Source organism: Leucoraja erinacea, chromosome 24 (genome assembly GCF_028641065.1).
Source record: "Leucoraja erinacea ecotype New England chromosome 24, Leri_hhj_1, whole genome shotgun sequence".
Classification (NCBI taxonomy): Eukaryota; Metazoa; Chordata; class Chondrichthyes; order Rajiformes; family Rajidae; genus Leucoraja; species Leucoraja erinaceus.
Window position 1 is genome coordinate 2,729,770 of NC_073400.1, and position 18,987 is coordinate 2,748,756.

General features: G+C 43.7%; 1 protein-coding gene across 2 annotated transcripts in view; it reads right to left on the bottom strand.

Annotated features, from left to right (window-relative positions):
* Positions 1–17,103, bottom strand: part of tfeb (transcription factor EB) — a 119,241-nt gene extending 102,138 nt beyond the window's left edge. Inside the window, exon 1 of one of the 2 annotated variants that reach the window (XM_055654375.1) lies at positions 16,639–17,103. The gene's annotated coding sequence lies outside the window, so the exon portion shown is untranslated. The remainder of the gene's footprint in view (positions 1–16,638) is intronic. The other variant, XM_055654373.1, reaches the window with a different exon arrangement.
* Between the last annotated feature and the right edge of the window lie 1,884 nt (positions 17,104–18,987).

Below are 18,987 nucleotides of genomic sequence, written 5' to 3' on the forward strand. Positions count from 1 at the left end.
ATCTATAATTTGAGAGGGAGAAGGGTCAATCAGAGGTGTCAGTGTTACAGTTGAACAAAAGGGACTATGGAGCCATGAGGGGGGAGCTGGCCAAAGTTGACAGGAAAGATACCCTAGCAGGAATGACAGTGGAACAACAATGGCAGGTACTTCTGGGAATAATACAGAAGGTGCAGGATCGGTTCATTCCAAAGAGGAAGAAAGATTCCAAGGGGAGTAGGGGGCGACCGTGGCTGACAAGGGAAGTCAGGGAGAGTATAAAAATAAAAGAGAAGAGAGTGGCTCTAGAAATCGTGGACGCATTGGTGATCATTTTCCAATTTTCTATAGACTCAGGATCAGTTCCTGTAGATTGGAGGGTAGCTAATGTTATCCCACTTTTTAAGAAAGGAGGGAGAGAGAAAACAGGGAATTATAGACCAGTCAGCCTGACATCGGTGGTGTTGGATGCTGGTGTCAATAATAAAAGATGAAATAGCAGCACATTTTGATAGGAGTAACAGGATCGGTCCGAGTCAGCATGGATTTACTAAGGGGAAATCATGCTTGACTAATCTTCTGGAATTTTTTGAGGATGTTACCAGGATAATGGACAAGGGAGAGCCAGTGGATGTAGTGTACCTGGACTTTCAGAAACCATTTGATAAGGTCCCACATAGGAGATAGTGGGCAAAATTAGGGCACATGGTATTGGGGCTAGAGTGCTGACATGGATAGAAAATTGGTTGGCAGACAGGAAACAAAGGGTAGGAATTAACAGGTCCCTTTCAGAATGGCAGGCAGTGACTAGTGGGGCACCGCAAGGTTCAGTGCTGGGACCGCAGCTATTTACAATATACATTAATGATTTAGATGAAGGTGTTACAAATGACATTAGCAAATTTGCAGATGACACAAAGCCGGGTCGTAGTGTGAACTGTGAGGAAGTTGCTATGAGAATGCAGGGTGACTTGGACAGGTTGGGTGAGTGGGCAGATGCATGGCAGATGCAGTTTAATGTGGATAAATGTGAGGTTATCCACTTTGGTAGAAAAAACAGGAAGGCAGATTATTATCTCAATGGTGTCAGGTTGCGAAAAGGGGAAGTTCAAAGAGATCTGGGGAGTCCTTGTTCATCAGTCACTGAAAGTAAGCATGCAGGTACAGCAGGCAGTGAAGAAAGCGAATGGTATGTTGGCCTCCATAACAAGAGTAGTTGAGTATAGGAGCAAAGAGGTCCTCCTGCAGTTGTACAGAGCCCTAGTGAGACCACACCTGGAGTATTGTGTGCAGTTTTGGTCTCCAAACTTGAGGAAGGAATTTCTTGCTATTGAGCGAGTGCTGCGTAGGTTCATGAGGTTAATTCCCGGGATGGCGGGACTGTCATATTTTGATAGATTGGAGCGGCTGGCTTGTACACTCTGGAATTAAGAAGGATGAGAGGGAATCTTATTGAAACATATAAGATTATTAAGGGTTTGGACACTCTAGAGGCAGGAAACATGTTCTCAATGTTGGGGGAGTCCAGAACCAGGGGCCATTGTTTAAGAATAAGTCATTTAGAACGAAGATGAAGAAAAACTTTTTCATGCAGAGAGTTGTGAGTGTGTGGAATTCTCTGCCTCAGAGGGCGGTGGAGGCTGGTTCTCTGGATGCTTTCAAGAGAGAGTTAGATAGAGCTCTTGAAGATAGCGGAGTTAAGGGATGTGGAGAGAAGATAGGAACGGAGTACTGATTGTGGATGATAAGTCATGATCACATTGAATGGCGGTGCTGGCTCGAAGAGCCAAATGGCCTACTCCTGCACCCATTGTCTATTGTCTATTGTCTATTGTCACCCCTCATGGGAAAAATATTCTATCTACCCCATTTGTCATCTCATATCTCCGTCAAGTCAACCCTCAGCCTCCACTCCTGAGTAAATAAGCCCAGCCTACCCAATCTCTCCCCGTAACTGGAGCCCTCCAATCCAGGCAGCGTCCTGGTGAATCCTGTAGAAGGGTCTCGACCCGATACGTCACCTATTCCTTTTCTCCAGAGATGCTGCCTGACCTACTGAGGTCAGACAGCATCTCCGGCTAGTGTCTATCCTGGTGAATTCCGTCTGTGCTCTTGCAGCACAGTCATACCCTCCCTATAGTGATATCCCCCATATCCGCACTGTGCATCCAAAGCATTATTTTGCCAAGTTGCAACCTGATGTAATAACCATATAACCATATAACAATTACAGCACGGAAACAGGCCATCACGACCCTTCTAGTCCGTGCCGAACACATAATCTCCCCTAGTCCCATATACCTGCGCTCAGACCATAACCCTCCATTCCCTTCCCATCTATATAACTATCCAATTTATTTTTAAATGATAAAAATGAACCTGCCTCCACCACCTTCACTGGAAGCTCATTCCACACAGCTACCACTCTCTGAGTAAAGAAGATCCCCCTCAAGTTACCTCTAAACTTCAGTCCCTTAATTCTCAAGTCGTGCCCCCTTGTTTGAATCTTCCCTACACTCAGGGGGAAAAGCTTTTCCACGTCAACTCTGTCTATCCCTCTCATCATTTTAAAGACCTCTATCAAGTCCCCCCTTAACCTTCTGCGCTCCAAAGAATAAAGCCCTAACTTGTTCAACCTTTCTCTGTAACTTAGTTGCTGAAACCCAGGCAACATTCTAGTAAATCTCCTCTGTACTCTCTCTATTTTGTTGACATCCTTCCTATAATTAGGCGACCAAAATTGTACACCATACTCCAGAATTGGCCTCACCAATGCCTTGTACAATTTTAACATTACATCCCAACTTCTATACTCAATGTTCTGATTTATAAAGGCCAGCACACCAAAAGCTTTCTTTACCACCCTATCTACATGAGTTTCCACTTTCAGGGAACTTGCACAGTTATTCCCAGATCCCTCTGTTCACCACATTCTTCAATTCCCTACCATTTACCATGTACGTCTATTTTGATTTGTCCTGCCAAGATGTAGCACCTCACACTTATCAGCATTAAACTCCATCTGCCATCTTTCAGCCCACTCTTCCAACTGTCACGAATCTTGTGCTCTGTGACCCAACATGTGAAGGCAAGCATGCATCTCCCTTCTTCACCACTCTTTCTACAGATTAGCCAATCTCAGGAAATGATGGACAGCCTCCTAAGTCTCCCTGTTCACCAACATTCCTTACCACTCTACCATTTACACTATATGCCCTACCTATTTCACTTTCCAATAAGCATCACCTTGTGTAAGAAGGAACCGCAGATGCTGGTTTACACCGAAGATAGACAAAATGTTGGAGTAACTCAGCAGGATAAGCGGCATATCTGGAGAGAAGGAATAGGTGACGTTTCTGGATGGTCTGAAGAAGGGGCTCGACCCGATAGGTCACCTATTCGTTTTCTCCAGAGATGCTGCCTGACCCGCTGAGTTACTCCAGCTTTGTGTATCAATCTTAAGTATCACCTTGTATTGTCCTAGGACACAAAATTCCAAGAATAGACAACCCTCCGATAAGAGGAAATGTCTCTTCACTTCAGTCTTCCGTGGCTGACCATTTGTTCTTAAACTATGCCCCTTAATGTAAGGTTCTTCATTTTAGTATCTACTCTGCCAAACTGTCTCAGAAATAGACATAAAGTGCTGGAGTAATTCAGTGGATTAAGCAATATCTCTGGAGAAAAATGATGGGTAACTGGAAACGTCACCCAACCTTGTTCTCCAGAGATGCTTCTTGACCCACTGTTCTATCTTTGGTATAAACCAGCATCTTCAGTTCTTTGTTTCCACATTCTGAACTTTCTCCTGATTCAGCGGAACATTGACTACTTTATTCTTATCCTCTGCCTTACTCCCACTCTTGCCTCACTATATTTTATTTTATTTGATATACAAATGAAAGAACCACTTGCATGTATACTTTGCCTTTCAAAATCTCAGGATAGCACTCCGCTTATTTCAGCATTTTGAAATGCAGTCCTAGTTGTGGCAACTGTGTTCTGCTTTGCAAAGTTCCTCAAACAGTAAACCAAAGAAATGCCAGATAAATGTGAGAGGGTCTGAGCATGATGTGGGCAGAGGAACAGTCAGCGTTTCAGATTGCTGACCTTTCATCCAAACTGCAAAACATTGGCGATTTTCATGGTCTTAATTAAAGTGCCAAGAATTCTGGATAATTGCATTGCAATATCAAATGAAATCAGGAAGTCCTATTTAAAAAAGAATGATAAAGATCTCAAACTTTCTCCCTCATTTAAGAAACAGTTGGACAGGCACATGGATTGGGCAGGTTTGGCGGGATATGGACCAAACGCTGGCAGGTGGGACTAGAGTAGCTGGGACATGTTGGCCAGTGTGGGCAAGTTGGGCCGAAGGGCCTGTTTCCACACTGCATCACTCTATGACTCTAGGACTCTTATAGTTTATGAATACATATATACTACAACAATTTGGTTGGTGGATACATTGGATACATTGGATAAAGGCAGTGAGCACAGATCGGCTGTGAAAACTCTAAATCCCGCTCTCCTGCACAAAATCAATACATAGGGAACTACATGGATGTCTTCAACTAACCACAATCCCCCTTTAACACGAGGCAGGTTTACACTGCGTGAAGGCCTGCATCATTCAGCAGGCCTCAGATATCCTGCAGGTATTTGACATGTTGTTTTCTTTTAGGAAAGAATCATTTCTCAATGTGAAAGAGACCAGTAGAGAGAGTGTTTTATTGTCATGTCCCAGATAGAACAATGAAATTCTTACTTGCTGCAGCACAACAGAATATGTAAACATAGTACACTGTAAATAATATGATAAATGAGATAGAGAGAAAAAAAGTTCAGTGTGTATATGTACACATACCCACAAATACACATACACATATATATATATATATATATATATATATATATATCCACATACATATATACGTATACGTATACATACACACATATACTCAAAAAACAAACAATAGTAGTGCAATAATAATAATAATAAAAGTCTATTGAAGTTCAGAGCTTATTGTAGCGTTTAATAGCCTGATAGACAATAAAAACAGCAGCTCACCACTGTTGCCAAGAATCATACACACACAATAGTAAGATTAAACGATAACTTACCAGTTTGAAGTTTGATCGTTATTTTATGAGAAGTAACTGAGGGATTATGTGAAGAAGAACCTCGCCAGGACGCATGCGTGTCATTCATCAAAGCAGCGGTGTGAAATCACAGATAACTGTAATGACTAAACATAGTAAGATTAGAGAAGATATACCAGTTGAGTATATGATCAAGGGTGGGAGCAGAGGGCACGTAATCCCTCAACGTTACTCCTCATAAAATAACAATCAAACTTCAAACTGGTAAGTTCTCGTTTAATCTTATTATTTTACTTCGGAGTCACGTGAGTGACTACGTGAAGATTTTAAAGCTCTGGGATTTCATGCCGTGGAAACGAGTCCATGCATCACATCTGCCTTGATGACTGTAGGAGGAATTGTGTCAACATAATTTAGACATGAATTCGACATTGAAATTCATAAAATTTATTAACACAAAATTATAACCCCTATTTATGGGGTAAATTAAATTACAGAACTTAAAATTGTTTCTGCAAACGTTCCAGGTTTCATGACTGGTATATGATAAAATAGTTGGAATGTTTTTTCCACTGACCATCCTGCTGCCTTGAGGATTTGGTCCATTGGTACATCCAACTGCATAGCTGCCGATGTAGCTGCAGCCCTGGTGGAATGAGATTTAAAAATATTAGTATCCACCCCAGCCTGTGTTAGCACCTGTTTCAGCCATCTTGAGATGGTCTGGACCGTCACTCTTTTGTGTGGTTGCTTATGGCTGACTAAAAGTGCCTTCTCATTGCCTCTGATGATTTTTGTTTTCTCCATGTATAATGACAAATGTCTTACTATACAGAGACGATCATCTGTTGGGTATGACCTAAATTCTATATTGAGGCCTGCTGATCCCTGTCTGTTCTGCTTTACTAATTCAAAAATATGAAACGTAATATTTTCAGATGTAGAGGTCATGTTGTCCAGTCTTAATTTATGTAATTACTGTACCCTTTGTGCCGTGACCAAAGCCATTAGCATGACTGTTTTTAATGTCATTCTGTGTAGGGACAGAGCTGTTGCTGGAGACCAATTCCTGAGCATCTTCAGGACAATACTTACATCCCATATTTGGGAGGACCTGGTTCTTGGGGGATTGGTATTAAAAATTCCCCTCATAAGTTTTGTTACCAGTGGGTGAGTCCCAACAGAGTGACGTTCTGTTCCTTGCCATAGGTAAGTCGATAGGGCACTTCTGGCGCACTATAACTGAGCCCCTCATCATAATGGAGGACTGCCAGATATTCCAGAACAGACGGGGTGGGATGTTCATATCTCAGTAGGTGATGCTGTTTTTGTGACAATACATCTCCCACTTCCTGATATAGACCAGATACTGTTTTTCGGTTGACTGTCTTTGGGCCGCCGAGATCATGTTCACTGTTCGGTCCGTCAGTCCCAGTTGTAGTAGTGGTGTTTTTAAACTCTACAAATTAATAAATTCAAATGGTTATGGCATGGGTGGCTATCCCTTGTTACGGGATGAAGCAATAAATCTGGTCTATGTGGGATGGTGATACATGGTTCTAGTTTACCACTGGGACCATGGTTGAGTAGGCCAATCGGGTACTACCAAAATACCAGACGCAGAGTCTTGCTGTATTTTACTTAATCCCCGACTGATGAGGCAGAAAGGAGGGAATGTGTAAATAAAGAATTTCCCCCAATGCAGCGAAAATGCATCTGGCGCCGCTGCCCCAGGGTCTGGTTCCCATGAAACATAATTTGGCAACTGGTGATTAAGTCTGGATGCGAATAGATCAATATCTGGTGTTCCATACCATGCTATAATATCAGCAAATACTTTTTTATTCAACATCCATTCGGTGTTTTCATTAAATTTGCGTGACCCACTAAATTTAGTCTTCCTGGTAGGTAAATAGCTGATATCCAAATATCTCTCTGGATACACCATTGCCAAATTGTATTAGCCAGATGTCGATTTGTTTCCACCCATGTGGTTGATGTATGCTACCATGGTGGTATTGTCTATCTGTAGTCTAACATGCTGGTGATATGACCCAGTACAATATGACTTTAGGCCATAGAATGCACCCAGCATTTCCAGGTAGTTTATGCCCAGAGTGAGTAATAATGATGCCTCCTGAGCAGTCCATCTACCTCCACAGCTGGTGATGGAATTGGTGGCACCCCACCCAAGTGCACTGGCATCAGTTTGTAGTACCATAGAAGGGTTACTGACAATGATTGGATTGGAACAAAGCCAGATGTTATCTATCCACCATTTTTGTTCCATTTTAGCTTTGATTGGTAGCTTCATAGGTCTGTCAAAGTGACCTGCATTAATTTTGAGTGCTTGTATTTTTGCTCTCTGTAAGTTTTGGTAATGTAAAGGTCCAAATTGTGTGGCTGGAAAAGCAGCCACCATTTTGCCAATTACTTTTGCTACCAATCTGATGGATGGTTTGCTGATGTCAATGAGGTTATTGCAAGCCTCTATTAAATCTGTAGCCTTTCCCTTAGGCAAAGTCACCGACATGTGAACTGAGTCAATGGTGAAACCCAAATAGTCCATAGTAGTGGAGGGCGTTAATTTAGATTTAATTGGATGGATAATAAACCCCAGTTTTTCAAATAATTGTTTTGTGGCTGATACAGTTTGTTTGGCCAATTACAAAGTTTTGCCCACAATAAGTATGTCATCTAGATATGCCATGACCATGTGTTTTTGTTTCCGTAGAAACGCTAGGGCTCGTTTCAAAATTTTTGTGAACAGCCTGGGGGCTGATGATAACCCATTTGGTAGTGCTTTATACTGCCAGTGTTGTCCCATCCAGTTGAATTTTAAGTAACATCTCGTATAGGCACTGAATAGTAAGCATCTTTTAAATCGATGCTGGCCATGAATTAACCTTTGGAAATTAATTGTTTAGCAGTAACAAAGGTTTCCATTTTTAAATGAATATATTGTACAAATGTATTCAATTTGGTCAGATCTATGATGATGCGACAACCACCATCTTTTTTGTTTTTGGTAAATATATTGGACACGAATTCTAGCGGTTCGTGTTGGGTTTTTTCAATTACAACTTTTGCGTAAAGCCGCGCCAGTTCAGCTTGCGCCTCTGATTTTTCTTTACCAGAAAGTACGAACATTCGGTTCGGTATATGTTAAACTGGAGGGCTGTACTTGGGTATAAATTCTATTGTATATCGCTGGATACTGCTTAAAATGTAAGTATCGGTTGTTAACATGCTCCATGCATTCAGAAAGGAATGTAATCTCCCCTCAACCTCCATGCTCCCTGTATTTTGTAGGGAACCAGACCCACCTACCTCCATAGTTACCAGTGGCAGGTTTACTTGTTTTTGTAAGTCCTTCGCTGACATTGATGCGCTGGTGTCTGGATTTGTGGTTTGGTTGACGTTGGAGATCCGCGTATTTTCCAGGAAGGCCGGCCTGGGCCATGGCCTAAAAAAGACTCATGTTTTGTGTACCAGGCCTTCGAGCTTTCACCAGTCGGTCTTGCTCTACTGGTGGGTGCGTAGGGGTGCTGTCTGTGGCTGTAGTGGGTTTTTGATGGAGTCCCTTTTATTAGTCCCAGGGTTTTTGCTTCCTCATCGAGCTCCTTGACTTGCTTCGATAGGTTGCCTCCAAATATTAGTATCGGTGGTTTTATGTTCCCAGGTTTGCACAGACCCGCAAATTTTGGATTTAATGTGGGTTGGATGGCACTCTTCCTGATGTTATTTATCTCATATTGAGTGTTGCAAAGCAGTGCCAGTGCATCTTGTTGGTCCTGGGTCATGTCCTTGTTATCCACTGTGTGGGCAAATGCTGTTATCCCGGCTGTTAGGAGTTTCAATACTTTTTGTAGTTTGACATCCATACTTCTGACTCCTATTCCAATATGTTTCCATATACAGGTGTTTACTACTGGAACATTCAGGGATATGCAGTTGCCCGGTGCCAGGTGTCTTGATGTGGTGTCCAGTACAGCCTGTTCTTCTAGCTGGTTGAGAGACATATAGTCTATACTGGCAGCTAGCTTTTGCTCCAGGTTTTGGCCAGTCTGGTCTGGCTGTATGAAGTTGGACACAATGTCCAGTAGGTGTTCTTGTTCCTGCACCCCCTGCACACTTGACTTTTCTTCTGCGAACCCCTCTTCCAAATCAGCCCAGAACTGACCCGCAGTGCTCCCTCTGATGAGGTAGAAGCACTGTGCAGCCCTTCAAGAGGTACTGCTGTGGGTTTGCCATAGAGCCCACTGTGACCCGACTCCATCTCCCGGAGCCTGTCACATTGGACCAAATGCTCCACACACCGCTCCATCCGGCTTCAGCGCTCACGGTCGCTGGCCGCTCGCGGTTGCTCAAAGTCGGACTCCTCTGAGTCCACGATCCCTTTGTTTGTTTTCTGTCTTGCCTTACCGCCCGGCCGCGTGGACCTGTAAGTTGGTATAGGGAACAAAAAAGACCGCAGAGTAACTCTTACCTGCAGGTTCCGGCTTTTAAACTGCCGCTGCGGGGGAACGTGGTTCCACTCCGCCTGACGTTTCGCAATGCGTGTAGCGATATGACACGCATGCGTCCTGGCGGGGTTCTTCACGTAGTCACTCACGTGACTCCAAAGTAAAATTTGCCACAGCCTTCCTCAGTGTCCAAGAAGTACATGAGCCAGCCACAAAGCCACTCCCCTCACCCCCCAACTTCACAATTCACATCAGTGTAAGGCAACACCAGATAAGGCTCGGTCAGGATGGGCCCACTCATGTCATGATGTGCCCTCCCAAATTTTCCGACTAACATGAAACATCCCAGAAGCGGTCACTTATTTTAGGAAATGAATTTGGTTTACAATTACGTAATGCCAAAAATTACGTTTTGCAATTGAACCAAGGCATTGAGCAGTGTTCTCATTCTCAGCCACATTCCACAGCCACCAATACCCCACCAAAGTGTGTTGACTTCTTCAATTTATGGAGGTCTTTCCTCAACTTCTGGGGTTCAGAAAAAACAACGCAGATTGTCCAAACTCTCCTTTTTGCTAATACCTACCAATCCAAACGACATTCTGGCAACATTCTGGTAAACCTTCTCCGCACCCTCTCCAAAGCCTCTACATGCTGGTTTGCTGGCTTTACCTTGCACTAAACCATATTCCAATCCCTTATCATGTATCTTTGTGTGCTGTAAATTGATCGATTGTAATCATGTATTGCTTTTCTGCTTCCCGGAGACCACGCAACAAAAGCTTTTTACTGTACCTCGCCAGTGGCGGGCTGGCCAGGGTGTCAGCTTGCCCGATGGCACGTGAGCCCCTGATGAAGTGGGCCCCCTATATCAAGTGGGCCCCTGATGAAGTGGGCCCCCTTTGTCTCCTGGCAACCAATATTTTTAGACCCAGTCCGCCACTGTACCTCGCTACATGTGACAATAAGCTAAACTGAACATCCTTCCTGTAATGGGGTGACCAGATCTGCACGCAATATTCTAAATGTGGTTTGGACAAAGTCCCTTTAATGCTGAATCATGACTTCCTGACTCTTACGTGATAGCCAGACCAGCGTTAATTGTGTCCCTTTACTTTATGTTCATTGAGTTTTTAAACAGTTCAGCTTGGTCACCAAGTTACACTGATGCATCTAGTAAAGCAGGTTTTTTCCCCTTTGACCCTTGTATCATTTTACAGTTTCTATTTACATAGTGTTTTTCCAAGAATGTCACCTCTGTGTAAATGGAGGCTCAACTGTCTGCACGTTGTCCAGATCAATTGCAGCAATTAATACTCATTACTCTGCTGGCAGACCATAGAATGGTACAGTATTAGAGGCCATTTGTCCCATTGCCTCCATTACACCACACTGCTTATTTTATCCGCAGAGCTCTGTAACATTTGCTTCCATTTTGAAGCTAGCACTTTTTCAGGCAGCACATTCCAGTTTAATAAGATTGTACTGTTGTGAAAACTTCTCCTCATCCACAACCATGGCGTTTTGCCAACGCCATAATCGATGTTCCCTTTCATCTCAACCTTCGTCATAAACAACGTTCTTCCAGTGTGAAAAACATCCTCTGTACTTGTTGTACTTTCTCTCAGCTCCTGGTGTACACAACAACACTGTCGGCTGCCTACTTGCTGAGGAAGGGTATGATTTCAATTCAAATAGCTAGCTCTTAGATTTTCTTAACCTTACAGCTTTCATTTTAGTGATAAACTAGTCAGTCCCTCAGTATCAAGGATGAAATTTGCAGGAAGGAACTGTAGACCCAACTTTTAGTTAGTTTAGTTTAGAGATATGGCGCAGAAACAGACCCTTTGGCCCATCGAGTCCGCACCGACCAGCAATCCCTGCACATGAATACTATCTTACATACACTAGGGACATTTTACATTTATACCAAGCTAATTAACCTACAAACCTGTACGTCTTTGGAGTGTGGGAGGAAAGTGAAGATCTCGGAGAAAACCCGCGCGGTCACGGGGAGAATGTACAAACTCCATACAGACAGCACCCGTAGTCGGGATCAATGCCGGGTCTGGTTATCATGTGCAAGCGCTGTAAGGCAGCAACTCTACCGCTGCACCACAGTGCCGCCCAAGGGTCCAATGTTTTGTACCCTTCCATACACGTTTCCCCCTCCCTTGACTCTCAGTCTGAAGAAGGGTCTCGACACGAAAGGTCACCCATTCCTTCTCTCCATAGACGCTGCTTGTTCCGCTGAGTTACTCCAGCATTTTGTGTCTATCTTCAGTGTCAAGGATGACCTGCTTTGACTCTGAGAAGATTGGTGAGGCTGCCACGGCAAAGACAAACCCTTACACTGGTGGAACTTGTGATGTTTGAAGGGGCAGGAAGCTCAGCTCTTTGGGAGGTGGTGCGCTCCTTCTACAGTTTATATGTGACTCTGCCACGCTCCTGCTGCTCAATTCTGTCCCAAATGCTCCTTCTCCACTTTGAGTTGTCATTGGTGAGATGGACCCATTCCAGATAAGAGACGGGATATTTAGATAAATAGATATTTCTCAAAAATACTGAAGTCCCCAGTTCTGGGGCAAAGACATCAGTTTTCTCATTCTATCTCCAATATTTAGTGTATAGGAAGAAGCATATATAATACAGGGGGGAGCATTGTGGTAGAGTTGCTGCTTTACAGAACCCACGTTCATCCTGACTATGGGTGCTGCCTGTATGGAGTTTGCACGTTCTCCCTGTGACTACATGGGTTTTCTCTGGGTGCCCCAGTTTCCTTCCACATTCCAAAGATGTGTAAGGTTTGTGTTAAGGCCCTGTCCCACTTTCACCTCATTCACGACCTAATTTTTTACTCGTGGACATTTTTCATCAGGCTAGAAAAAACACCACAACCTACTTGATGCCACGAGTACCTACGACTAGCATCACGGCCTGCTACGACCTCCTACGACCTTCCACGATCTCGTGACGACCATGTTGCGAGTATGAGTCAAGGGCAAACTCGGCAGAGGTCGTGAATTAGGTCGTGAAAGTGGGACAGGCCCTTTAATTGGCTTCTGTAAATTGTGCTTAGTATGTAGGATAGAACTAGCGGATGGGTGATTGCTGGTCATCGTGGACTCAGTGGTCTGAAGGGCCCGTTTCCACGTTGTATCTCTAAACTAAACCATATACCTCCTGGACAGGTATCTCTGAACTGAACTGAAGTGCAAGTGTGCAGGTACACAAAGGAGATAAAGAACTTTGTAACATGGTGTCAGGACAACACCCTCTCCCACAATGTTGGCAAGATGAAGGAGCTAGATATTGACTTCAGGAAGTGTTGTGGAGTACATCAATGGTTCTGAAGTAGAAATGGTTGAGAGGTTCAAATTCCTAGGCATGAACAGGGCTGGATTAACCATTAAGCAAAATAAGCACGTGCTTAGGGCATCAAGGGAAGGGGGGGTACCACAGAAATGGTAAATGGTTTACGGCACAAAAGAAATCACTTTAAACTTGCTAAAATAATATTCAAAGTGGTTTATATGATCGGAAGTATACAAAACTAAACATTATTTTCCATCTTACTGTTAGTTTTGTTTCATTTTGAAATATAAAAAAAAATTGTTTATATTTTAAATTACATATATATGGGGGCACCAAAATCTTTCAAGTGCTTAGGGCCTCTATGGGTTTTAATCCGGCCCTGGGCATAAATATTACCTACAGCCTGTGGTGGACCAACCAGACTGGTGACAGCCAAGAAAGCACATAATGATTCTACTTCCTCAGCAGTCCAAGGAGGGTGCTACACAAATGCAGTTTTTTTTTAAATTAACTCAGTGCTGCCAAAAGAGAGATTAGTGGTGAAACAATTAAACAAAAGCAATGATAATGTGGTGAGATTCAAATGTAATGGAATAGAATAAAGGTGGGTAAAAAGGAAGGAAACCAGAATATCAACCTGAGGAGCACCTTCAGCAACAGACTGGTTCCACCAAGCTACAGCACAGAATGCCACAGGAGATCCCTTTTCCCTGTGGCTATTAAACTGTACAACTTCTCCCCCTTCTGTCATGGGGTAGACTGACCTCCCCGGCTACTCTTTGCTGTGTTATATATCTTTTATTTTAGTTTTATTCTATCCCTAACTTCTCTTGTCAGCCATGGTTGCCTTTAACTCCCATTAGAATCTTTCTTCCTTTTTGGAATGAAGTGATCCTGATGTACAGGGATGACTGGGCCGACTTCTTCTTTTTCAACTGAATGGCTGTAACTTCTTCTGGATTAGACTCATATTCTCCTTCATGTTAGACCAGTTCATTAAATATTTATCTGCATTTTGTGTTAAATGTTTTATATGTTCATTTAAATTCCGCCTTCAGTTCAGTGTCCAATTAAACATCTCCCTGGTAACGGGAGGAATTATTAAGTATTTCTGCCATTTCTTTATCAATGTTTGTGATATTTTATTGCCCATCTTTCAGTTGTCCAATTCCCAGCTTGAGTCTTAATTTTAATGTGCTTGTGGAACGCTCTATTTTGTTCAGTATTCATTAATCATATGAATTCATAAAATGGCTTGATATAGAATGGTTTTGTACGCCTCCTTGTTTTACCCCTGCTGTCTAAATGCTAGGTCTATGCAGTGTTTTATTAATCTCTGTTTTGTTTCCAATTCTTTATTAATCCCTGATGTTTCACTAAGATTGAATTCATTCTTTCCTTTAGCATGCTATATTTTCCTGAAAATTTTAAACAGTTGTACATATTTCTTGTTAGCATTCGACAGCATTTTTCTACATTATTATCCAGTTTACTTGCCCCAAATTCTAAATAGCAAAGATGGTGTTACTGCCACACTGCTCCAATGGCCCAGGTTTGATCCTGACTGGTGCTGACTGTGTGGATATTACACATTTCCCAGTGACCATGTGGGCTTTGGGAGGATGCCCTGGTTTCCCACGAGATCCAGGTTTGCTGCCTACCATAAATAACCTACAGTGAATAGCAGGTAGATCAGGACAAAGTGGATGGGCACAGAAAGAGAACAAACAGGCTGCAGGGAACCTATGCAGTGGTAACTTTCAATGGGGAATGGGACTGATGTGGTTGGTCCTAGAGCTAGCCTTGATAAGGCCTCCTTGTGTTGGAAAGGGATACGAGGAAGCTATGTGACGCTGCTTGCAACCATGTGTGGATGATATGAGAACAGGCAGCACTTGGAGCCCCAAACGACAAACATCTACAAGCCAGAATCAATGGAGAGCAACAGGCAAAACCAAATCCTATGGTGCAGACTTACAGCAATGTTAACACCAATGTTAAAACTCAAGGTCAGGCCACTTCTGGCAAGAGAGAGAGAAACAGTCACTGTTTCAAATCAATAACTGATGAAACATCATCGACCTGAACCACCAACGGCCTGAAACGTCACCTATTCCTTATCTCTAGAGATGCTGCCTGTCCCGCTGAGATATTATGTGTCTGTCTTCAGTTTAAACCAGCATCCCAACACATCTCACACGGTGAAGTCCATCCCATGAAGATGAGCCATCTGATCGCAGTAATTCAAACAGAAAAAGCTGGAAAAACCCAGGCAACAGCTGTGGAAGAACAATCAACGTCTCAAATCTGCAACCATTTGACAGATTCGGTAAAGAAGACCTGATATCAGTCTTGTCCTTGTCGTTACTCCTTTGTCCAGGTTAAAATGGAAACAGCAAGCATAATTATTTTAGCATGGTCTTTAAACGATGTAATGATTTCATGTGCGGAGAGCTCTCATCATTGTCCAGGTCAATATTTAACAAATTGCTCGAAAATCAAATTATAGGAATGTAGATTGCAGTGTTTTACCAGAACTCCCCATCTAGTTCACTGCTTACCATCCTGGCAATCAGATAATAATGAACTTATCTGCAACCACAGATACCACTTGATCTGCAGGCAGTGTGTGAAATAAAAAACATTTGGAAAGAGATATCCTGGTCTAAAACATTCCCAGTTTTCAGGTATGAGTCAAACAATGCATACATTTTCCCCCAAAACATTTGTTTTTCTGAAATAAATCGAACTATCTGTCCTTTGTGTGGGGGCCATGTGTGTGCAAATGTGATGTTGCTCTTTCCCCAGCTTTTAGAAGTGTCTGAACAGCGTTGAAGATTTCTCAAATGGTGAACGCTGCTGCCTGAAGCAGGATCTTGATCTCATTATCCGCGCAGTCTACAACATAACTGGGCGTCTCGTAACTTCCGACAGGAGGGATCGGGCCTAAACTTAAAATACGTCGCTGCAGCCGCAACTATAATGACAATACACTTTGTGAATCTTGTGAAGCGGAGCGGGCGTGGAGGAATGCACCCACTGACAGATTCTGCTAGTTGCCTGCCCTTGACTTCTATCAAAGATTGCCTGCTTCGTGTAACAATCTCTAGAGGTCGAAGAGAGACGCAAATTGCTGGAGTAACTCTGCAGGACGGGCAGGCAGCATCTCTGGAGAGAAGGAATGGGTGACATTTCGGGTCGAGACCCTTCTTCAAACCCGAAACGGGTCTCGCCCCGAACTGTCACCCATTCCTTCTCTCCAGAGATGCTGCCTGCCTGTCCCGCAGAGTTACTCCAGCTTTTTGCGTCTCTCTTCGGTGTAAACTAGCATCTGCAGCTCCTTCCCACACAATCTCTAGAGGTCGCTGCCTTTAATAGTCTGCATGATGCGAGCCATCTTGTGGAATATAAATAGTCGCCTTTGCAAATTTCAGATCTGTACACAGCAGCAGATGAAACAACAAGAGGAGTCGTTCCTCGATCTGCGGCTCCAACTCCCTTTTGTGATTGTTTGGGAACTCTTTACCACCGCTATTGCCAAAGATTCCCATCGTTTCTACAATCGGTCTCCCTCCCCGAGAGTTGTATCTAATTTATAACTTTAGCTGAATGTTGCGAAACAGTGTAGGGCAGAAGTAAAGTGGTGTAAACATCAATGCTACTCGCACTGGCAATATGGTAACGGCGTCGCTACAAATGTGGCCGCTTGCAGTGTATCCGTTTCTGTTCGGGGGACACTTCATGAATTGTAACCATTCAGCGATCACTCACTTACCCACTGAAGTCAGAAGCTCCTAGCGCGCCGCACACTAAACGCCCGGGGTTTCAACTCGGAAACTAACCCGCCGGGCACAGTGGATTTCTAGTGAAACTGGCGCAGATTTCACCCCCTCCAGCTGATCACCACCTGCACTCGCCACTGACAGCGGGCCCGGGCGAAGGTTGTTGGGGATTGTAGTCCGTGAAGGAAGCCGCCGTGTTAGACACAGTTACTACAGGTCACAGTCAGATGGCGTCTTTGACCCAGCAATATAATTGCAGGCATCATTCTCACCTCAACGTAGCCAAGCACGTGGGAAAAGATAAAGGTGCAAATATTAAAGGAAGCAATGATGGAACGTAGACACACATATGTATTATTATGTATACAGTATATAGGTCTAAAGAAGGGTCTCGACCCGAAACGTCACCCATTCCTTCTCTCCAAAGATGCTGTCTGACCCGCTGAGTTACACCAGCTTTTTATGTCTATATATATGCTCTGGAATTGGGCCTGATCTGTGCAGTGTTATATATATATATATATATATATTATTGAAATCATATTCTATGTCGCACTTCCAGGGAGATGCTAACTGCATTTCGTTGGCTCTGTAATGTACACTGACAATGACAATTAAAGTTGAATCTGAATCTGAATCTATATATATGATGATAATAATAATAATAAGATATACACCATGCAGCACAGAAGAGGCCCCCTTCCTGAGTTTAGGTTTAGAAAACCGGCATCCGAATGGTGGATAGACATAAAATGCTGGAGTCATGGCCCCCTGTCCCACTTAAGCGATTTTTTAGGCGACTATGTTGTTGCCACATGGTCGCTGGGGTGTCGCCTGTATGGTCTCCTCAGTCGTCCAAAGAGACGTACCTTTTTTCTGGTCACCGCTGGATTTTGAAATGTTCAAGACTTTTCGGCGACAGTCGGCACACGTGGGCTTGACGCCAACAACCGTAGCCTGACGCAGGTTGTCGCTGGTGCTGGCTTCGGTGAATTCCATTGGCGACTACCTACGTCAACCGGCGACAGGTACCGGCAAATGAATTGTCGGCAAAACTGCATTTGATAAGGTCCGCATGGGAGATTAGCGGGCAAAATTAGGGCACATGGTATTGGAGGTAGAGTGCTGACATGGATAGAGAGCTATTGAGGGAGTGCAGCATAGGTTAATTCCCGGGATGGCGGGAATGTCATATGCTGAGAGAATGGAGCAGCTAGGCTTGTACACTCTGGAGTTTAGAAGGAAGAGAGGGAATCTCATTGAAACATATAAGATTGTTACGGGTTTGGACACGCTAGAGGCAGGAAAAATGTTCCCGATGTTGGGGGAGTCCAGAACCAGGGGCCACAGTTTAAGAATAAGGGGTAAGCCATTTAGAACGGAGACAAGGAAACACTTTTTTCTCACAGAGAGTGGTGGGTCTGTGGAATTCTCTGCCTCAGAGGGCGGTGGAGGCAGGTTCTCTGGATGCTTTCAAGAGAGAGCTAGATAGGGCTCTTAAAGATAGCAGAGTCAGGGGATATGGGGAGAAGGCAGGAACAGGGTACTGATTGGAGATGATCAGTCATGATCACTTTGAATGTCAGTGCTGGCTTGAAGGGTCGAATGGCCTACTCCTGCACCTATTGTCTATTGTTTATTGTCTTACCTTGTTGTAGCTTGTCGCGGGTGGATGTAAGTTGTCGTAGGTGGACATCCTAATGGGTCGCCGGTTGGCGGTAGCTTGATGTCGGCTAGGAGGTAGATAGTTGTAGACATTGTCGTAGACATTGTCGTAAGGGGGGGTCCAGTCACCGTTTTGTCAGTGACCTGCAATGACTATGACAGTTGCCAGCAGTCTCCGAAAAAATCACCTAAGTGGGACAGGCCCTTAACTCAGCTGGTGAGGCAGCATCTCTGGCAAAAAGGAGTAGGTGACGATTCGGGTCGAGACCCTTCTTCAGGCTGAGAGTCAGGGGAAAAGGAAACAAAAGATAGACGGTGATGTAGAGACATAGAACAAATGAATGAAAGAATGTCAGGGATTATGGGGAGAAAGCAGAAGAATGGGGTTAGGAGGGAGAGAAAGATTAGCCATGATTAAATGGCTGAGTAGATTTGATGGGACGAATTGCACTAATTTTACACCTATCACTTATGATATAATATGCAAAATAGTAACGATGAGAAAGGATGATAACAGGCCATTGTTAGCTGTGGGACTAGGTGAAAACGAGTTACAGACAATGAGACTCAACAAGATGACTTTGAAACTAGTACAACTAGTAGCGTGGGGGACGGACGGAGAGAGGAGGAGGGGATGCAAGGGTTACTTGCAGTTAGAGAAATCAAAAATCATACCG